The sequence below is a fragment of the Micrasema longulum genome, unplaced genomic scaffold (genome assembly GCF_059751315.1).
Source record: "Micrasema longulum isolate JH-2025_06_02 unplaced genomic scaffold, ASM5975131v1 h1tg001842l, whole genome shotgun sequence".
Lineage (NCBI taxonomy): Eukaryota > Metazoa > Arthropoda > Insecta > Trichoptera > Brachycentridae > Micrasema > Micrasema longulum.
Window position 1 is genome coordinate 490,678 of NW_028279016.1, and position 24,717 is coordinate 515,394.

Below are 24,717 nucleotides of genomic sequence, written 5' to 3' on the forward strand. Positions count from 1 at the left end.
AAGTTCAGAGTCAAAAAACGTTTAAATTAATTCTTCAAAAATATAAAACAAGTTGCAGATGATACGCGTTCGAGAGATCCCGGAGTTCGATCGTCATTTTCTTTACTAGATTTCATTCGGTTTCCTTCTGAAATGCAGGCCCTTTAGCATATCATGCCTTTTAAGTCGTAAGTTCGTTTGTATTCCATACAACTATCTAGTGAGATATTATAGGGGTTGTCTTTTTAGTTTTGCATACAGGTACATGGAGGGCGCCACGTATCAAATTTCACTATTAAAAAGAAACCGTCATCTTTAGTTAACCTAAATGCAATGTTTCAGTGCGATATGTATAGAGTAGCTACAGCGAATTGTCAAAATTCACAAGTTATTCGAACAATGGAATTAAACCGAAAAAAATTTCGCGCTATAATTTTTTACAACTTTCGAAGACAATCATCTCAACAAGAATGCCTCGCCGAGTTGGTATCTGTTTTCGGCAATGAAGCACCACATAAATCGACAATTTCTCGTTGGCATGGCGAATTCAAACATGAACGGCTGAGTCTCAGCGACGATCCAAGAACAGGTTCACCAAAAAACGGGAAACGTCGATGCTGCGCGCAAGATCATCAAGGAAGATCGACATGTAACATCGCAAGATCGAGGCATCATTGGGGATTTTAAAGACCTCATTGTTTTTAATGCATGAAGAAATGTGTCTAAAACAATCAGTTTCCTGTTGGATACCGCATCTGTTGACCGAAGAACAAAGATAAGCTAGGGTCAATTGGTGTCAAAAAACTCTAGACCGCTTCAACGCAGGAAAATCTAAAAATGTGTACAGCATCGTCAGTGGTGATCAATCGTAGGTTTACTTATATGAACCCGAAAATAAACGCCAACATGTTTGGGTGTTCTAAGGAAAAGAAAAGCCGACAAAAGTCGCCCGTTCTCGAAGTGTGTCCAAAAAGATGGTCGCGATATTTGTCTCAAAAGCAGGTCATGTAGCAACAACTCATCTGCGAGGACAAAGAACTGTTACTGCCTATTGGTATACAGCCATTTGTTTGCCGGAAGTCATCGCTGAGCTTCGAAAAACCATCCCCGAACGACGAATCGTCCTCCACCGAGGTAATGCAAGTTCGCATTCAGCTCGCGAGACAATTTAATTTTTAGAGCAACAAAACGTCAAATTGCTAGCTCATCCTCCGTACAGTCCCGACCTAAGTCCCGACGATTTTTTACCTTTCCGAAAATCAAGAATGGATTGCGCGGTCAAAGGTTCCAGTCGCCAGAAGCAGCAGTAGACGCCTTAATAAACGCTATTTCCTTTGTGCAAAACTTAAAAGACAACCCTCGTAATGCTATCAAAATCGTATTTCGTCCTCGTTTACGCTACATACGAACGAACACCGTGGGACTCTTGTGCTAACTACTCGGAACCCGCAGATTTCAGCCGAGAGTATAAAGCACAAATAAGCTCCCGATTCGCGCAGTTTAGCCATGAATAAAGCACTTAAAAATAGAGAGCAGAAAATTCCACTCTCGTACTTTTTTATAATAAACATATTATTTTATTATTGTAATTATTATCATTAGTTTTCGGCATTGCAAAAATAAAGAAATTTATACAACTAAAATATGAAGTATTATCGATTAGGATTGAATTGATTTTTTTCCAAAATTTATGTCTACATGTTCCACTTAGGAGCGGATGTGGAAAAGAGGAAGAAGAAGATGCTTTGTCCCTATTATATCATATTATATTACGAAGATTCAAAAAAGTTTATGTTTGGTGAAAAAATAAATTAACACAATAATATCATGTTTCGAAAATATTAACAATAAATTAAACAAAATTATTGATAATCGCTGCTACCTCTCTATTGTAGCAAACGCTCGTGTTTAGCGATGGAAAATAAATATATAAGTAGGTAAAAAATTAAAAAGTAAAAGTTAAAATATCAGCTCAAAATCACAACCAAATATCAGTTGTGTTTTCGTATTGGAGGAGGCATTCATATATTATTTAAAATTATTACCGTATATCAAGATTGAAAGTTTAAAAAAAAATACAAAAAAATCCGTTATTACTCTTAACAAGAGAATTGGCCCAAAAAGAGCAGGCTCTAATGTGTTTTACACATTTTATTATAATGCAAATGTACAACTATATAAAAACGAATTTCGTGAGGTATGAAATATTTTTTAAATCATTAAAAGCAAATATTGAAATTCAGCTGTAGCAGTCAGAAATTCGCGAATATTTTTCTCTACCACGCGCCAGGCTTGAGCGAGACAGGCACAGTTAAAAATGGTTATTATTACCAATCAAGAAATGTCAATCAGGCAATTAGGATTGGCAGCGAAATCATTGAGAATAATTCTACCAACTCCCATAAGTAACATACTAGCTACTAACTTTGTGGTGCTTTAATTGGAAGTAATTTGGATGAGCGTCACCAAACAGGTTATATTTTATTACAATGATTACGGATGTACATTACTCAATACTCATCTATACGTAATTTGCAAACTAGCGTTATCCGCTTGACCTAAAGGGCCTCGACGATTTGGTCGGATCAACAGTTTTTCAGACCAATATAGCATTGATTTTATTTTTTGATAATAAATTAGCCCTACGCTCTAAAAAATCAAGGCGTCGAAAAGGTATTGATCATAATGATCAACTAATAAAAGGTATTCATTAACAGAGCAATGATATACGCGGATAATTTAAACGGTAAGCAGCATCGTGGTCTTGTAATGCATACAAATTTTAATAATGATTCGAATATGTCATTGATTAAAAAAGCCAATATAAATCTAGATCCAAAATCTAACTATTCATTAGATTCTCAATTGAGTACTTTTTAGAATGCAGAAATTGATCATAAACGACAAGGTATACATCGATTCTAAATCATCATTGTAATTATTCGCAAGCCGCTGCGCTGCATAGGGGTAACTGGTAAATTCGATGAATAATTAGTATCATGATGATGACAGTGAAACAAAAAAACAGTCTAAGTGAGACACGAAAATGTATAAAACTTAACAGTGTAGAGCAATCATTCTATTACATAATTTAACAATTAAAACTAAAATTAAAGTGCCGTAGTTTTAATAACTTCTTTCCATATCCTATTTCCTACCCGCTGACAAGATTTTAAAGTAGAGACTTCGCGGGTTATTCCCTTTTTTTTTTTTTATAAGCGGTCATTTTGTTGATCTCCTGCGCGAATATATATAATATTGATTTCACTATCTATTTTTTTATATTTAACTATTAGAAATACTTGTTAAAACAAGATGAATGTACCTTAATATAAAACTGGTTCGTTCTTTACTTAAATACTTTCAAACACAGGACTGTTGTCCCGTGAAGTTGGGACTTGATTGAGTCAAAACAAATGTAAAAAAATAATTAATAAAAAACAAATTAATGATTTAATGATTTAATTACTGTTTTTGCAATGGCTACCTACACATCTTTAGTTACAAGAAGGTTTGGTATAGTATTTCCATAGGCTATCGCATTTTAGGTATTATGTTGAAAACTTTCATCGAAATGATAATTTGACGATAACACGTTAATTAAAAATGGAATTATACGTTTAATCAATTTCTCAGGTGTGAAATAATATAGTATCAATATGATCTTACCTGATGGAAAAATCATTGAGAACCACGGAGTATTTAAAAAATGAAAAAATATATATTATATGTTTTAAACTTTGCACTTGTTATTTGATCACTTTTTAAACTATTCTATTCGTACTTAGTCAGTCAGTGTAATGCACACAACATGTACATACACAAGCCGTATTACCCTTAACACTTGACCGTAACTCTCACGCGGTAGACTAGGGTACTACTCGGTCGCTAGCAACTTGCACCGCACGCTGCTCTGTCAAGGGCAGACCTGAGCCATTCCTAGTACCGATCTAGTTGGCACCGGTGACGTCACTTCCTTGGACTTTCCGCCGTGTCCCAAAGTCCTGCGAGATGACACAGAAGCGCTGGCTGAGATTACTTCCTGGCAAGGACGTATATCTTTGATGGGCGGACATAAGGGTATAACTGCAAAAGTGCAACTTTTCAGGAGAGCAAAAAAACGTTATTATGAACCCAATTATTTAGCTACAGAACTCATATTTTGCAAAATGGGTTACTATTTACAGATAATTTCATTTGTGGAAGATTCAAGTAATTTGTTCAAATAACATAAATATTTCAGATATACTACTTGAACCATTAAATATGGGACTGAAATGAGTCTACTTATACTACTAGAACTAACTAATACTATTTGGACCACTCAATGAATGATAGAAATGAGTCTACTTATATTACTGAGACCATCTTGTACTATTTGCGCCACTGAAAATATGACACAAATGTGCATAAGGCGAATCAAGGTAAGTGTAGATACATGGTATGTGTAACTAATCTACCTAATCATAAAACTAATCTAAGATTTTTTTTTTTTAAAACGCCATCTAGTTATAAGGAAAACAGTCATTTAATACCTTACTCAATAGGTGGCATTTCTGTAGGTTGAAAAATACTTCATTAGTGCTAGCAAAACCCTTGAAAATAAATTTCCATATTTTATTTAAAATCGAGCATTATTTCAAAAGAAAAATAATGAATTTTCAATAGTGCTTCGTTATGAATATAAATTAATTTTCACATTTATTGTACTCAGTAATACTAAAGAAATTTCATTTAGGTTACACTTACCGTAAAACGAGGGTAAGTGTGTCCATACGCTCGTTTTTCGTTTTGTTTTACTGATTTCTCAATATTTCAACAAAATTGATAAAAAATATATAAATAAGAACAAACGTTATTAGAATTGGAGTCAATAGATTATAATTTTGGTTTAAAATTTTGCAAAATGAATTTTTAATATAATTTTAAATTTATCTCTTCAATTTATAAACCACACTTGCCCTGATTCACCTTACTTATTTCATTAAAACCAAAGTTTAATAAGCACAAAGTTGTTAATTTATGTTTTGAGTAGTCATAGAAATGTACTGTTTATACCATCGATGCAGGCATGTACAAGGGACATTTTCGCATATGAATCACAAAATGAACAAAAATGCAGTTATACTCTTACGTCGGCCCATCAAATAATATAAATAAAATACGGGGGGTTTAGCGGGGGCGAATCGTCCATACAAGCGATTATGCTCAGCTTACCATTAGATTCGACTATCAGTAATAATATTTTATAGTAGTTATATTGATGTATAAAACGTATTGGCAAACATGTAGAGGGGGGTATTTGTAACTGGCAGAGCTGGTACACGCGCTGGCCACCAAAATTGAAATTGGGTAAATTATAAAAACACATATATTTTTTTTTCTAAAAAAATATATACCAAACGACTCGCCAATGTGATTTCTCTGCAGCCTGAGTTTAGTGTAATGGGCACGGAGCCTCGATTCGTCAGGTGTAATGGCGGCTCCAAACATCCACTATCAAGACTGCCAAGCTGGGCGTTCGAAAATTAATAAGTTATTTTAAGTACTCAATAATTATTTATTTAAAAAAGGTTAAAATACGTCCGGGGTGGACCACTAGGGAGGCAGCGCTAGACGAATCAACCCATGTCGAGGGTCGGTGAGGCCTTTTAAAGCATGTAGGGGGAGAGGGGGAATCGCAGGGTAGCACTAGCTTTCAGTAAAGGGCCGGATTATTACATGGGGATAAGGAAGGGGAGGGAGAGTTTTGGGGAATTTAATTTTAAGACCTAATTTCAGTGCCGAGAATGTGGCACAGTAGAACCTGGATATAAGAGACCTGGACCTGGACATAAGATAAACCTCTTTAAAAGAGAGCAAGATTAAGGTCCCATCATTTTACCCCCGAAAACCTCACAGAGAGAGTGGGTAAAACTCTGTATACGAGAGTCGTTCTATCTAAACTGACCTCTATGAGTGAGAGCCGTAAGACGCGCCGTGGCGCAGTTGGTTAGACGGCCAACTAAGAAACTGGCGTCGCGGGTTCGATTCCCGCCAGTTGCAAGAAAAAAATCCAAGAAAGATTTTTTTCTCAATTGGTCTGGGTGTTGTAGTGTATTTTTCGTTACCTCCTTTCATATCCCCTCTATCCCACCTGCTGACAAACCTCAATATAGAGGCTAAGCGGGTTATTCCTTTAAAAAAAAAAGTGACATCTATAAAACAGCGTTAGGTTTGCAGATGTAGCCGCAGCGTCACTGCTTGTGCACGTGCTGACAAGTTGACAATTTGCATAAAGTATGTATGTGCATCTCTTTATTATCTCTTTACCCAATACACAGTCATGTACTTTCGTTTTTTTGTACCTCCTGTACATATGTACATAGTAAGACATACATAATAGGAATAGGAAGCCTGGTTATGTTTGTAGACTTCTGTAAAAGAAAGCATGGATACAAGAATCGGGTTGTGGTCCCGTGTCCAGTGTGTTGGACTCACGGCTCAAAGGTCCATGGTTCGAATCCCATTCTGCCCCAACTATATTCCCATTTCCTAATAGTAAGTTATTTACGACTCGTTGAAAATAGCCCTCAAAATTAAATATTTGGGTGTACCATGAGAACGCAAATATTTATTTTTTTCAAACAAAAAAAAGTAAGACCTCTTTATAAGAGAATAATGTCCTGGTCCGATGGGCTCTTTAATATCCAGGTTCGACTGTATTTGGTATAATTTTTTTATATTTTTATACAATAAAGAGGTAGTAGGAAACCTTCATCTACATAATAATTTATGTGTGTGGTTTTGATGACATATTAGCTCAATGAGGAGGTTCTGTGGTTCAAAAATATAAATTCTTAATAGACTATTAAACTATGCCAATTTTCGTTTATTTTATTTTATGTATCGTATTATCATCACTACGATTTTTAAAGTTTTGTATTTTTTTTATTACTCCGCGCGTGACGTTGCTAGTTCTTCGTTGAGTTGTCCTGATTGGTGGGTTGGCTTTTCAGAAGCCGGAAATCTCTCACAACACCCCATCGTTGGTTGATTTAGAAGAACTTGCGACGCCATTAAAAGTAGGTTCATTTTTATATACAATTTCGAAAAACTTCGCCGTACAATTGAACGCTCTAATTTTTAACGCGTGTAAGTAAAACATTTTTAAATCCAATTTCCCGTAGCACTGTACTTCCTAAAGCAAAATGAACAGTCTGATAAACGCAAATCAATAATATAAAGACATAATTATTTTAAAGAACATAAACGCAAACGCAATTATAATAATTGATTGGTTTTCCCACAAAGTAGTCGGGTCCATTCATGAAAGATAAACGTGGTTTGGATTCTAAGAAAAGTATGGATAATAGATAATAGGTAAGTCTTATGAAAAGTGGATCGATGAACTAATAATCGATTTTATGTTGGGATTGTTGTTTGTTCATAGAAATGCAAAGTAAGAATATTATAAAATGGAATCTCGATAATATTGTGTTAATGTAAAGCAGACATTGGAAAGAAGCTTGGAATGTATATCAGGAGAGACGCGTATGGCGTTCCACCCTCTCTGCCAGCCCCCATGCGAAAATCGAGTGATGGTAGTAGTAGTATCAATGATAAAACTGTATTTTAGCAGACCATGAGATCTATTTTCCACTTCTTCGGACAATATTAAGATTACTCCCTTAAAATATCACCATAATAATTTTCCAATTCACACCCAGTAGCTCAATCACAAATAACTATCGACGTGCTTAAAAACATGCTAAGCATTTGAGCGATCACAATGAATAATAATGAACATGCTTAAGTTATCGCAGTCATAAGTCAACGCGTGTGTAATCTCTAAGTCAATGCTCGTGTTGGTTTGTTTTTTGTTTTCCTCGTAAATAAATACAGTTCATTGGCGAAAAATCGGCGATTGCTATAAAAAAGAATACAATATATTGCATTTGCAAAATAGTCAGGAGTATCTAAAACAAAAAAGTGAAAATTTAATTAAAATTACTATGGCGACTGCTTTTCTTGACATTTGGCTTGCCAATCACCGGCTGAATGCAATAAATAATAAATAAATAAATAAAAATAGCAGTTTTGGAATATTTTCCATACTTACACCGGTGAAATTCAAATATGTGATCGCAGCAGGATTATACCTCGTGAAACGTAAATATTTTGACATTTAATATTAGGCATTTAATAATATGACAAACGCCGTGGCGCAGTTGGTAAGCCGGCCAACTGTGAAACTGGCATCGCGGGTTCGATTCCTGCCAGTTTCAAGAAAAATATCCAAGAAGGATTTTCTTCTCAATTGGTCTGGGTGTTGTGGTGTATTTTTCACTACCTCCTTTCATATCCTCTTTATCCCACCTGCTGACAAGCCTCTAAATAGAGGCTTAGCGGGTTATTCCTATAAAAAAAGTGTTCAAAAGTGTGTGTAAGAAATTGTTATCACGTCGCTTATTAGCACGTCGATAGTTATTTGTAATTGAGCTACAGCGGTACCTAACTCTTTGAATCACAGTGGTATACAAAACGTACCACATATTCTACGAATTTTTTTGATACAAGAACCGTGGTAAATATTAATTACAACATTGAAAATACAATCTATAGATTACATTTTCGCTAACATAAGTTATTAGGCAACAATATTTTAAGTTTGTCCAAATTTTTGTAGACAAGGACTGGATTCAACTCCCTGGGGAGCTGTTAATATTAACATATTACAACAGAGATAAAGAACATTTGCGAGAAGGTAATATAGAAGTCTAGGCATATACAGGGCTTATGACCTGTCATTGGCTGGTTTGATTGGCCACTTTAAACACTGTGTACATTCACCATTCTTCTCATATTTGAATTCTTTCATCTGTTGATAATTGCTTAGTTAAAGAGCTGAAACCTTTATTTAAGCGGGTGAGATTCATCTCATTGAATTTTATCATCATCTCTTTAACTTCACAAACATCAACAGATGAAAGAATTGAAGGAATATATTAGTCTCTGACTGATTTCATGAGGTGTTTATTTTTGTATATATTATATATATATATATATATGTTTTTAAGTACACACACTTAATTTTAGTCAGTTATACATTTAATTGATTACTTTATTATAATAATACATTTACCTATTAATATTTAAAATAAATAGAAAAAACAAAAACATTTAGACATATAGAGTATCTAGACTTACTCTCTTCTTTAAAATATTATCCATATCTGTTTTAATTTATGTCAAAAACATTTACTTATTTTTTAAATATTATTTTTATAAATTGAATAATGTGTGTTCGCACTGTTCGCGTATACATTAATGTAATGAAGCTCTGTTACAAGAGTTGAAATATTGATATTTCAGTCTATAGGCTTAGTAAACATTATTATCTGGAGTCAGTGTGGGTCCACGATAGCTGAGCAAGGCCAAAGAAGAATCAGACAGATCTGGTTCCTTATCTCGGAGTAGAGCGCAGATACAGTCCCACTGAATCCGAGTACAACTCTAACTAAGTACGAAAATAATGCACAAATTACTATTGTGGATGTGAACGAAACTTGACTTCGTGCGCGATTATCCGAGTAGGCAGCACGACGCACGACTCACATCTCACATCTCACATAGCGTTGAAACGAAATACGATTTTGATAGCAGTGAAATAGTTATAATTTAGAATGTCAACAAATTTACAAATCGAAGGCATGACATCTAAAGTATACGGCGGTACCTACCGTCGGTATTTCATTCATTATTTTACTGTCCCGGAACAGCGTCTTTGACTTTATTGTTATTTTATTTTATTTTTATTGAAATAAACGGCACTTAGTGCCTTTTACATATAAGTTGCATATAATAAAATACATACATGTAAGTGAAATAAGTAAAATATAGTATTTAAAAGAAATTATTGCTTAACAGTTATTTGCAAATTAAGGAGTCAAAAAAAAAAGATACACGGTTTAAAAATAATATTACTAGTTATAAAAATACTTGAAAAATTAAATATTTGGTGATAGAAATATTTTGAACCTGAAAAAATAAGAGAGAGAAAAAAAGGAAGAAAGCAACACATTAATAAAAAAAATAATTAAAAAATCAAAACAATTTTGAATAACACTAAACGAAGATTTTTCTTTTTTAAATTACATGTATTATTATTTAAATCTACTACTTAGGTAACTAATATAAATATACACATAATTACATATTGTTAAAAAAAAAATGATTTGGAAAATATTTTGTACTTTTAAATAAAATCAAGAAAAGAAAAGAATTAAATATCAAGTATTGTATCCAATGCAGACTAGTGTTACATACACTACAGTCACACAAGAGTTAATGCGATGTGTGAAAAAATATTTTTGCTGCTCTTAATAGGTACGCAAAAATACAAACAGGGTTAGAACCAATAGGCATCCAAAGTTAACGTACTTTAGTAACCTTGGTATTTTTTATGTTTACATACGGTTTGCTCAGATAATAGAATATTTCATAATAAATGTGAGATTACATTACGCAAATGAATAAAAATGCGCCACTATTTTATTTTTCCGTGCATATCTTAGCATTACATTCTCAGATTAGTTTGAGAATGGAAATCTTGGATCGTACAAATAAGCTGAGTGAGGAATATCTATAGATACAAAACTAGCAGATTTAAAAACTGAGTTCACAATCGGTTATTGCATAGCAATAGAGAAAATTTAGAGTCTGAATTGTTACAGATAGTGTACTGAAGGAAGGCTTTGAATCCATTATTATGTAAATACATTGTAAATACAAATGTTCCTTATATACTAACTTTAATTTCTGTTGGATGATATAGGTGTTAATAGTTTATTTAACAAGTATTGAGGATTTTTGTATAGACCAAGAATTTAAAAATCCCCAATACTTGTTAAAAACCCACATAAACTATTAGCACTAGTATGCACCTATAGCATAAAACAGCAATTATTTTTAGTATATGAGGAAACTTTGTAAATATTTCATTTAGTTTGATAATGCATTATAGAAATAAAAGACGAGTGATACTTTAATCCACGAAAGTTTAAGTCGCGAAAGGGATGAAAACGGTCACTGGATATTCCAAATTTGTGGAATTAAGTATCACTCGTCTTTTTCCATCAAGAATTTTCATCTACAAACTTAAATGTTTTATATTTAAATTCATTGCAACGGAGAAGGAAAATATTATTGAGAAGGGAATATGGAAGTCTAGGCATTTACAGGGTTTATGACCTGTCATTGGCTGGTAGCCAGTCTGCAAGCATTTGGACATACTTAAACATTGTTAAATGTTTTAGTTTGATGATATCCTAACAAGAAGAAACGCGTCACAGATATTATAAAAAAATAAAAGTAGGATTAAATCCAATAAGTGTTTTATTTTGGATAGCTTACCAAGTTTTAATATGGATTTCCTACCAATTATCTGCATACACAATATTTTTTTATATTTTTTTCAAAATATACACAATTATGTTTTGAATTCCGGTGTCAGGTGCATAAAGGATAAAAAAAATATATACTAAAAAAAACAAGTTTCAATATTTCATGGTTTACGAAAATAATGTCCAAAAAACTACATCCATGTCAGAGCATTTTGATCTAAAAAGCCATTCCAGGTGTTGAAAATGTCAAAACAAGTGCCCATAATTATTTATAATTGGGAGAAACCATGTATTTTTTTCTAAACTTTTATTCGCGTGTTTCTACGAATAAGATCCCTAAAACGAAACAGGAAGCAAGGTCACGGTAACCATTATTTATAATCAAAAATTAAGGACCCTCAAGGGACATGTACAGCAAATTCATCGGCCTACGGAGGTCGGATAAACATGACATATTTATTAAAGGTACAAATTATATACAGCTACAAGTTTCCCAGCAGTTGACATCAAGTCCTACATAGACATCCTGTTAATAAAAAATACAACACTAAACAAGAGGCAGGCTACGATCCCACGGACTCCGGGTTCGGAGTTCCATTTTTAAACACGGTTATTTGCGAATAGCAGAAAATGGTTTAAAAAATAGGTAAATAAAACACCATTATTCATTTTTAAAAACAAACTCATTATCTACCTATATTATTATGTTGATACATTGAACGTCTGCCGTGTCCAGTGGTGGTATTCTGAATCTTCTCTACCCCTTAAAGAGTGGATAATTTAGGTATTTTTATTCTTTTAATACGACACTTTGCTTCATATAATGGCCACACAGATGATTTAACGTCAAAAATATATAACGTATAAAGCTGCTTCAAAAACGGAAATAAAACAATACGGTTTGGTCAATTCAATCTAATTATGTGTTTTGGGTACTGCTTAAGGTCCCAATAATGTTCTAAATTAAAATCGTCATGTTCGATTTCACGTGTTCATATTTTTTAACGTTTAATGATCAGTGTGGCCAGATATGAAGCAAAGTGTAAACACATGCAAAAAATAAAAATCCGTAAATTAATTTATCTCTAGGGGGTAGAGAAGATTTAGAATACCACCCAGGCGGTTAAATAATACAGTTCTGCGTGTGAAACAGAACCAGAATTCAGATCGAGTGTTTTCGATTCGATAGCTACTCTCAGTTGAGAATCATATAAAAAGAGAAAAGTCCACCTCATAGATTAGCAGTCGAAGGGTTCGCCTACCATGCTTGAGGTCCAGGGCCTCGATTATGATGGGAAGATTAAGACTTATACCTTCACCTTGACGGTATAATTGAAAATAAATTCCCTCTAGCAATTATAAAGATATACTACCAACCCCCACCTTTAAGTTTTGGGTAGGTACATCGATAGAATCAAGGGGAAGCGTACGTCACGGTACACATACCTACGCTCTAAAATGACATCGCTTCAGTATGACGTCATAGTTGAAGATAAAAGTCTCCCGACCGAATACAAAGGTATAGTATCGATACCCCCACCATCAAGTTTTGATGTAAGTACATCATTTTATACCGACGAGTCTAGGACCCCTCGATACATTTATCTACGCATTAAAAGTGTCAAAAATTTTGTTCCACCGAGCAATTTTTCCTTTAATTATGATTAATTAAAAAATCTAATCGTTTTGATGTTGGCACTTTTTTTCTTAAAAGCCTATTGAAAATATGAGAGAGAAATAAGTAAGTTTTGAAGTCGAATTAAATTCCGACATAACTGTCACTTCAATAAAACGAACGCATAGATGTGGAAATAATGTCCCTAGGTTATCTCCTTTTAACAAATAAAGAGTATCTAGGCGTCAGACACAAATTGTATGCGTCAGAAAGTTACCACTCTAAAAAAATAATTTAGTTATTATATTTTTTCCACCTGTTTTACTATCTTTCCGAGTGTATGTATCGAGACGTTATAGGAGCCGGCTTTGTAGTCGATCGGTACAAAAAGGTAGATACATACAGACGATCGTTAAGTGTACCGTCTAGGTGATTTGCAAGTCATGCAAAATTCATGTTCAAGCGAGCATTTTTTGCTTGAATTGGGATTTATTGGAGTTTATAATCGCTTTGAAGTGAGCACTTTTTATTACAGAAGCCTATTTAAAATAAAAATGAGAACTATTTTAAATGTTAATGACGTAAGGAACGCGGACTAATTGTTTGCGGTCATTCCATTGGCTTGTTTCGATCATATGATGTCGATATGACAAGTAGGTAGAACATACCGAGGTAAGATACAGATAGTATAGAAGTTAAGTATACCGTCTCGATATGTACAGATGAAGATAGCGTTCATAATCGAGGCACAGGGTTCGATTATTCCTGGGAGGGTCGATATGAAATATTTGTTTATAAAGTGGATTTACGCTGCAATATTTCACTGTCTTCGGACTGGGTTAATACTGATCACCTTCATGTAACAGAATATTTAATACGCTGCATTTACTTTACCATTATGCACCATCAGGTGGCGAATAAGGGGGTTTTGATAATGATGAACGTATTAAACATATTACGTCATTTAAAAAAACATTTACTTATCACTTCCGTAACGCCCTTGAAAGAAGTATTTTTTTAAGGGCGTTGTTTAAGTTACCCGCTGATAATATTAATACCGAGTTTAAAAATACACAATACTCTACTGCCGTGTGCCAATGACTCTCACAAGCATTTCATTAGGATTTCAAAATAACAAAAAAACGCATGATAACTTATAATAAAGAGGAAGAGTAAAATGACTGAAAAAAATGTTTTTTGTCAATTCATCAGATTAATAATACTTTAAGATTTGAACGAATAATAAAAGTTTAAAACTTTATGATGGTACATACTTTAAAGTACGCTTTCAAAGAGCTGCAGGCTTATCCTGTCACAATTTCGTTTCGTAAGTTCATTCGTTCGTTCGTCATATATCCATCTCATTCTAAAGCAAACGAAACCATATTTCACTCTCGTTCCCTCTCACATGATACGAATAAATTTACGAAACAAATCAGTTACAGCATAAGGCCACTGGCACTCGAATACAACCGGCCAATCAGTCAGAAGTGGACCTCTCGTGGCCTTCATTAGTGGCTCGTGCCGGATTTGGGCGCGGTTTGGGGAGGGTGAGTGCGGCAGGGGGGGCGGTGGTGGGGGTGAGGAGACGAAGGGATGGAAACAGAAGCCAACAGGCGACCGCGTGACGTCAATGTCGTCAATTGACCTGGGGTGCTATTCTGAACCACTCTCGCGGCACGAGAAAACAGTTCTTCTCGTGTATTTTGTATGTAAATACACGAGATAATACGGCCGCGAGAGTGTTCGGAATACCAGCCCTGGCCGGCGGAGAACCTTCCCAAGATACAAAAGTAGATGGACATCTCAATAATTGTACAAATGTATATCATATAAATACAAACAGAAGTAACATAATAAAATAAATAAAACAACTTTGTTTTTATCCACTAACTTGTGGAAATTAGTGGTAAAAAACAAAGTTGTTTTATTTATTTTATTATAATGAATAACCACAAAGTTAGTGCTCCAAATAAAAACTTTATATTAGAAGTAACATAATTTATTATTAATAAAACAAGAAAAAAAGTAGCCTATGCTCCTATAGAGTTGAGTCAATAAATATCAACAAATAGAAAATTTGGGAATGAATAAATAAATAAATCATTATAGTTTTCCGCAAATACATACAAAGTTAACATGTTCATATTACTTTTAAGGTGGAATTAGACCAATTCGAGATTCACACTTAGTAAATTAAAATTTAAAGATGATGAAGCAAGTGTAAGCATATTATATTATGATAGTAAATAAGAAAAACGTAGAGGCATTGAAAAAAAAATATATATGAACATGTTTTTTTTAAAAATTATTTATGATATGTATGTATATTTTTAGTTTATTCAGATAAAAAATATAAGTAAGTATACAATATACTAGTAGTAACTAGTAAATACAATTTTTATATAAATTTAATACGTGTATTTACATTAATGTTTCCCATTACAAAAAAGAAAAAAAAACAATTCTTGTGTACGTAACGTCTTTCAATAATTTATTTATTATATTTTTAACTATTAATATTTTTAGTATTACAGATAAATAACAAAAAAATTAAATTAAAGTGTTTTCAATCAGTGCTACACAAAAAAGAATTTAAAATATAACTTTTCACTTCTTTAATTAAATTAAAATATTCCTCTGTAAGTATAATGATGTTATGTTGTAATTGTTTTTAATTTTGGAGTTAAGATGTTACCAGTTGTTCTAGGTCGAGTATTTACGTTTTGTGACGTGGAAACACTTCTATTTATGCTATCTTTATGGATTTGAAGTAAACCATTCTTTTTAAATAACGATTTGATATGTATAACGTAATTTTTTTTTTAAATATGTACTAATGTTTGTATATATTTGTGTTTGTAAACATTTAAGTGCGTACGTATATTTACATATATTATTATTTGTGTACAATAGAAAAAAAGTATTACGTAAAATATGATAATAAATCTAATTAAAACAAAATAAGTATATGCATATCGATAGCAAGGTGAGAATATACGAGACAAGTGTGAGACCCATCATGACGTAGGCTGTGAAAGCGCGGGCTGACACTGTTCGTACCAAAGGACAGCATCGTAGCTAGGGGTCATAAGCGCCCCGGGCAATATTTGAATGTTACGCCCCCCAAGACTTATTTTCTAGGAAGAGAAATAGAAAAAAGCCTGTGTGTCTGCAAAGTAGCACCCTGGCAGCCACCTGCTTGGCCAGTCCCTACCTACGACACTGTCAAAGAGCTACTCAAAACAGCTGAAATTAAGGTCTTGAGGTCCTTTATTGGAACATCGCTCCGAGACCGAATCTGTAATACTAATAATCATAGAAACGTGTGAAATGAGGATATTGTGCGATGGAGCAAATTAAGACGAAGCTACTAGAGAGACAGCGTGGACATAATGAGCAGCGACAGACTTGTGTACACCGTAGCCAATGAAATCCCATCAAGACAACGATCATCTGGAAGACCAACTAAAAGATGGAAGAACAGTTGAAGCTCATCATCTCAGGAGAACAATTACTTTTCTGTAATATAAATCTTAGAATCTCTTAAAAGATGAAGAAAAAAAAATACAAAATTTGTTTTTTATATTATATCTTATAAACACTGCCACTTCTTTGTGGTTTTAATCGATATATAATTATTTTCATTGGTGTACTTGCAGTGTAAAAAATAATAATAAGTCATAGATAATTCTGAAAGAAAAGACCAAGTTTCCTTGGCAGCGGAAAATAGTAATGCTATGTTTGTTGACTTCCAATTCGTGACGCCCACACCCCTTAGCCTTCCAGAGAGAAAGAGAGAGATGAACCCTAAGAGGGATACAGTTACAACGTTACCTTGTTTGCTTCAAAACGAGTAAACGCACCCCAATTTTCCCGCATTCGAGTGACATGAAATGGCCAAACAAATCACTTTGATATCACTCGTATCAAATGGCGACCTTACAGGCATACCTACCTACAGTCGGGGAGCAGTATTTGTAGGAATTGAAGACTATATCTATAACTATAGAGGTTTGCAGATACACAACATTTATTTTTTTCTATGCGGAAAAGATGTTGGATCTTGCTATACGGGGTGGGGGCTATAGCAAGATCCAGCTCCAATTTCAAATCTAATTTCAGATGTCTGCTTTGTAAGTTTAGTACAGGGCGTACAGGGTAATTCAAACAATGCAAAATGTTGACTATTTTTAAATTTTGAATCAATTATGGATGTTAAACACATTTTAAAGATTTCGAAAATTTCTAATATTTTCAGAAAAAAATACAGCAATTAGCCCCAGTCTTCCCAACATAGTTTACACACCTTTAAACTTCCTATATAGTCTAATTTATTCCCTCAAGTAAAAGGATAAACAAAACCTTGTACCTACGTAAAATAAACACAAACTACAGAAAAACTATATATATACAATGTACAACCACATTAAATCTTGATGGCTCTCCAATTTTAAGGTATAAACTAACAAAAGCAATATTGTTAACAATGGGTATTCGTAATTATAGACGCGGGATTGACGTGAGAGGAGGCGACTGCTAACTTATTTATTACTTTCAATTTTTAAATATTACTAGTGATTAACAACCGGGCCTTAAAACTGAAATTTAGACTCTTACTTTTTTCTACAAGTCAGATCGAAGGTTTTGATAGCTTTAAACGTTTCCAAGACAACGCTAGTCATTTTGCAAAAGAACACGCGTAAATCGGTCCAGTAGTTTTTAAGTTTATCGCGGACAAACAAACATTCATTTGTATATATGTAGATTATCTCCAGTTTAAATATTTGGATGATACGCTACGCTACACGGCTACATGACTGAAAACACTGAAAACTGAAAGAAGTATTTGGGAAGAAAATCCAGTACGCAAGGTAAATGAACCGACGACATTGCAAATTCAAGAACAGTAACGAAGTAAAACAACATGTTAATATCTTAAATGGTGTTTGCAAATATTATTTGGCCGTAGCTTTATACGCCAAAAATAAAACTGCGAACATTAGTAAAAGATAAATAATACGAGTGGGTAGTAGATAGTGGATGCGGATAATGGGTACTAATTTGCTTTTAAATGGTGTTTTATATTGTGTGAATTAAACTCCGATAGGTGATTGAGCCTTTTTGCAATGTAAAGAAATAACCAACAAATTAGTTCATTATTTCTGCAATAACTACGACGAAGTATGGACGAGAATATGTTCCAGTGTTGCGGGGAGTTCTAAATTTAGTAACTAAAAAATTAAAGAGGTGCCAACTATATTAGTTATTGATCATTTTGATATAATGCATTCAAAGTCGTACACAGTTTTTTTCTGTTTTAATCACTCATAAATAATTAAGGTAAAAGTACAGCATAGAACTAAATAAATAAAACATTTTAATGCTACGGTTTTCTGTATAAAACAAAAATAATATAAAGTATAGATTAGGCCTAATAAAACATTAATTTATTAAAATACGTCAGACCGGTTTGACGATGTCCGTCACGACGAAACTCGGTCGGTATTTTTATTATAATAATTAAAATGCAGTTCCGCTAAGAAATGTCAGTAGAAAAACTTAATATATTTATTTATTTACTTATAAGTATGTACGCATTTCCGAGACAGATGTCCCAACTACATGGGACCAAAAGTCCTAATATTAATAATATAACATTATTTAAAACAAGATAGTTTGGGTAGGTATGGTGGAATGAAAATTAAATCATGAAAAACGATAAGAACATTTTAACGTAGTTATGCAGAAAGCAGCCAGCCATAGAAAAATGAAACTGAGATAATAGCACTGTTGTGAAAATAGTGAATAATCAAATCCTACATAACAGTCGAAATGTTTTTTATTTCGGCATACATTGTTTTTTTTTTTCTAATACAAAAAAGAATTTAACTATGTATTTTATTTTTAATTTATTTAGAAAATCAACTGTAAATTAATAAGCAATTCATACTATAATACAGTGTATGAGTCCAATCAAAACTTTTCAGGACTATATAATACTTTTTGTAGACATACTAATGAACAGATGAAAAAATAAAAGTATGTACGAGTAAATAATAGTATTTAAAGAATATCACACGAAATAGTTAGATGAAATAATAATTATTTCGTTCCCAAAGCATTAGAAGGGATGAAAAGGATAAGAAAAGATTAGGATAAAATAGGAAAAAGGAAGGATTCTGTTGAGGAGATTACCCTTAAAATGCCTATAATAGACAGGAGATGACGTGATAGTAATACATATTAAATATAGTAGTTCTGATATGTTTTTTTTTTGTGAAGTTAGTTAATGAAGGTATTTGACCAGATTCAATGTTTTTTTTTAAGTCTGGTTGACCACACAACCTAAGATGTTCATGTTGTGTCATTTCGTATTGAAAATAATACATTATATTTATATTAGGGTACTTAATTATAAAGGACTTATTCAATTTATTGTAATAGCTAAAAAAGTATGGCTAAACCACACAAACCAAAATATGCATTTGGCAGAAAACAGCCAGATCTAATATTGAATTCCTCATTCAAATTTTAAATCTATAAGTTGACATTCTGAATTAAAACACATTTTCATTACAGGTGTTTTTAAACTAACGCATTTATAAAACTAAAATACTCATGTACTCGTATTTATCCGCTTTAACTTTATTTTTAAAAACTAGATTTCTGGAGGCATTAGCCTTCCCATCAGCATCTATACCGTAAAATTTTCCTAGTGCTGTGGGTGTTTTCTGCAAACTGAGAAATGCCATTTTTGTGATCAACACTATTTTCAGAAGGCGGTTATTATAGTTTCTTGTATGAAAGCGGCCTGGCTGTTTATGGCAGAACATAGAATTGACCTTACGGCACCAGATAACACCAATATCTCATTTTTTCAAAATTGTGAACTGGCTGCTTCCTGCATAACTGCGTTAATTTACAATACAAAACCATGTGTAACAAAATTACTAAAAAAAAAATAACCGATTGATGAACTTTTTCATGGGTGATTTATTGATAATTGACGAATATTATCGGGTTGTAGTCCTGTGGCTAGTGTCTCACGGACCAAAGGTCCGTGGTTCGAATCCCACTCTACCCCAACTCGATTCCCATTTTCTAATAGTGAGTTATTTACAACTCGTTGAAAATGGCCCTCAAAATTAAATATTTGGGTAAATCATAAGAACGCAAATATTTATTTTTATTAAAAAAAATTAATAATAACAAAGACGTAGGTATTTGGAATAACGAATATGTAATATTGTGTTATGTTTGTTGGATGCTGGCGCATGGCAGTTGGCGCCGACCGGACGCGGACGAGTGGAAAGGTATGAGGAATCGGTTCCCCATGCTAATGTGAAGAGGCAACAACCCCCGGCTTGAAGGTTACGTGATCAGATGAAAGGGGTAGATGCCGCGAACTGCGAACTGCGACTCGACTGGCGACCGGTACTCCTAACTTATTATTATTCCATGGGTTGTCACCTAGGCACATTTCTTATACGCAACAAGTCTAGCGATCATCGGTACCATGAACCACGACACCCGATTTGTATTTAAATGCATGTATTTATTTTTAACTACCTACATGTGAACATTTTTTTTTATTTTCATACTTATTTTAAACTAGAACGATGTTTCTGTAAGTTGACATTTCACCAAATATGAACATCACCATCTTATTTGTATGAAAACACAAAGGATTGCGTCCATGGTTTGGTCTTTATAATGGGAATTCGAATAATTAATATAGCTTTATTTTATTTTTTAAATGTTTTAGTTTATTTATTTATTTAATTGCAAAAGTAAACATGAATAAAAATTAAGATACATAAAAAAGAAATACACCTAATAAAAAAATCTCACAAAGGTGGGTACCTAAGAGAACTCTGCATTCCAGATGAACTAGCTGACGGACGTCTTACGCTTAGATCAGCTACATCTATGTCGAAAACAGCGCACTAAATTCGGCGAACGCGCATTTGCGGTCGCAGGCCCTACGGCATGGAATGCTCTCCCAGCAGAGGTGCGAAACTGTGAGAGTGAAGTGATGTTTCGGAATAAACTTAAAACCCGCTTGTTCTCTAAATCATTTGAATAAATCCTTAGCATTGTTTTTCTTAAATTACACATTTTAAAAAGTTAAAATTAAATTTATTTCTTTATATAATCACTTTGTTAAGCGCCATTAAGGTATTATATTACAAAAATGGCGCTACATAAGTTATCCATATTAATAATAATAATAAAAGGAACTTTTTGTGGCTAATAAAAATAATTATTATTGGTTGCATAAATGATGATTTATGCATAATGCAAATGAATTATTTTACAATAAAATATAAAGCTATAGCTATGTGTAGCCATAAAAAGCGCGTTCCAGGAAGCTTGCTTTATAATCTCATAGGACGCGATCACTAATCAGCATATTTTGCTAATTAAGTAACATGCTGAAGAGTTGATTTCTTTATTTAACTGACGAATACGTTTGCCCAGGCGGACATTTCCGGTACCATCTTACTGAACAAAAAATAATTGAACGATGTTTGAAGAAAAAAAAAGGAAATTAATCCAAACAATTTGATTCAACATCGTATTTTAATGCTCAAGACAATTTTATCGAGTAACATAAGTATAAAATATCAAAAATGAGAAAAAAACATAGTCGATCAAAACTTTTGGTTTCGAGTTACTGTCCCTTTGAATAAAAGTAGACGAATATGAAAGAGTTGACGAAAATAAAAATGATCGAGAGATATGTATACCTACTCGTAAATCTGACCGTGATTGCGTCAAGCAGCCTTTCAAGTATATAATAGGATATCATTTATCATGTTCATTATTTCGACCTACGAAAGGGATATGATTACTTTTGAACCCTTATTTTTAACAGTAATGTACCATGGAATTGGAACATTTTGTTTTTAGCGAGAAACTAAGTTTTCGCTTTAATGAAAAAAAAAATCTTTTTAAAAAAAAATGTTATAAAATAGACACTTACATAAATGTTAAACGGCTAACTGAAATTGAAGGTATTAAATACTAAGAACTAAGTGGTTAACAAATTAGTTGGTTTGAAGAAATTGCCATTTGGCAATAAGCCCTCCAATGTACAAATAACATTATGTACAAAGAGTTAAATAAAAAATAGACAGACAATTGACATGGGTAATAGGGAAATAGCAGGTTTTTAAAAACATTTTTTAAGTAATAAAGGTCTATGAAATACTATCCAGTAAAAAAAAAAAATTTGCTAATTATTGTACCTAGCATAAAAAATATTTTTTAATTTATAATTTTGAATTCCCGCAAAAATGGTCATTCCATTGACTACGCCCCTAATACGTCACAATTCATTTGTATTTGTCCCTGCCCATTCAAATTTGCGTAGAGCATTGTCACGAACCTTGACGTCACAACTGTCAAGGCCAAACATGTTGCGTTTTTCTAGCGACGTGTTTTTTTTTAAAGTTCCTTCTTAAATTTACGTATGAAAACATTTCTCCACAATATCCATTTGATTTTTTAAATACAATTAATTATTCTAAATCCATTTCATATATTTTTATAGGTATTCGTAGTATGTGATATTTTCCTATTAATATCAACAGTTGAATTAGTGAAGCGGCGACATTATGAAGTCTTTTTTTTTTAATCAAAAACCTTGTAACAAAAACGGAAAAAATTCTAATGTACGAAGTCTACGTAAAAACTAAATTATGTTATATGCAACTACTATGGGGAACAGGAAATCAAAATGACATAAACTGACTACAAAGACAGCAAAATAAAACATTCAAGTTAGTATATGACCTCCCTTATCTTACAGCAACTAAATAACTTTTTAAACAAACTAAACAATTAAATGTAACTTGCAACTAGAATCCTTAACATTCCATTCACATAAATTCATAAATTAGCCACTGATGATTTTGTAGACGAAGAGCAAAAACTTGAAAAAAACATGTAGTAAACATGGACACTGGACACCATACGAGAATATCAGAACAATATCATATACAACGTTCTAAAACGAGACAAGGGTAGTCGACACTAATAAATCAGGGACTGAAATTATTTAATAAACTACCAGACAAAATTAAACAAAAGACTCAGACAACCTTTACAAAAGATGTAAAAAATGTTATCATTAACAGTAGAATATGAATATAAAAAAGTAAAAATATTTTATGAAATGTACTACTTACTAAATAAATTTTTTGAACTCTTGTAAAAACAACATTAAATTTTAATTAGTATGAATGTATTATTGTTTTATGTTTTTTCTTTATATATTCTATATTTTTATTATTCTTTTTCATGTACTCGTATTTAAAATTCTTATAAATAAACAACTAAAACAGTGTAAGTCACTCTCCAAGCACAAGAGTTAGTCTCTTTTTTTGGAAAGTTACAGTGATAACATTTACTAGATGTGTAAAAGCAGATATGTTTAGAATTTTACAAAAACATGTACTTTTTATGAAATTTGTGAATAATTTTTTTTTTTATGTAATCCGTAAGGGTTTATAAATACAAATATGAAAAAAAAACCTTTAAACCTAAAAAACAAATAAATATAGATTTGCAAAACCAATTAATTGTGCCATATTTTTATTTTAGAAAAAAAAACAGTTAAACACAACTGACAAAATCAGTCATATGCAATCAAAATCACTAAGATCGATCAACTCGACAAAAATAAAATGAATGATAATGGAGCACGATCCATCACTTGTTCATTATATTACTATACCTATAGTTATATTATACCAAGTCTAACACAACGCATGACGCATGACACGAGGCTCGACGTTAGTTCGAGTCTGTAATAGTTGTGCACATGTGAGCAATGTTATGTAAATATGCAAATTACACTTGTATACATAGTGTGACGTTTTTCGTAAGATCTCGGGGCCGCTATCCCGAAAAAGTTTTCAATAGGTTTATCGATCGAGTTCACTTGAATTTTGAAAATAAAAAATTAAAATGGTGAATGAAAATCGATAATTTGAAAAATAACTGTAAAATCTATGGTTCATTTTTTTGAAAAACGCAAAACTGATCAAGCCAGATTTTTTTTCAATAAATAAGAGTCTTCTAATATCTCAATAAAATTACTCAATCACTAAGGGTCCATTTATTGAAACATTCACATTCTATCACTTCTTCACAATATTTTAAATAATCCCACTTCGCCTGTTTATCTGAGAGAGCTCATCCAACCTCTTTCACAACACGGACTATCTCTTCGTTCTAGTAACGAGAGAACCCTTTTAATACCCTGTCATCGCTCTAATTTTCTTGCCTCCTCTTTCACAGTAGTAGCCGTTCGATTGTGGAACAATCTACCCACTTGTTAGAGACGCCCCTTCTTTATTTACATTTAAGTCAAGATTGAAATGTCACTATCTAAATATTTAAATTGTTCCTTAATCCTTCTTCTTTCCTTCCCATCCCCTCTCCTCTCTTCATAGTATAGTGTTCATTTTTTAAAAATATTTTTTTATTTTGTAAATCTTTGTTTTTAATTTTTTTATACAATTGTAAGATTCAATATGTCCATGTATTTATAATTTTCTCAAACTGAACGGTTTGGGTAGGTAGGAAGAAATTGCATTAAGGCAAATTTATTGGACTGTTAAAAGAAATACAATTTTTAACGAATGAGGAACTTCAGCCCTACAAAATGTTTTCTTACGCGCGGTAAAAATTATAGCATTAAATTAAGCGGCAAAATTTCTTGAAAAT

At 32.8% G+C, this 24,717-nt stretch overlaps 1 protein-coding gene across 6 annotated transcripts in view; it reads right to left on the bottom strand.

Moving 5' to 3' along the window:
- Positions 1-24,717, bottom strand: part of NFAT (nuclear factor of activated T cells 3) — an 89,671-nt gene that overhangs the window by 23,016 nt on the left and 41,938 nt on the right. The window lies entirely within an intron of this gene.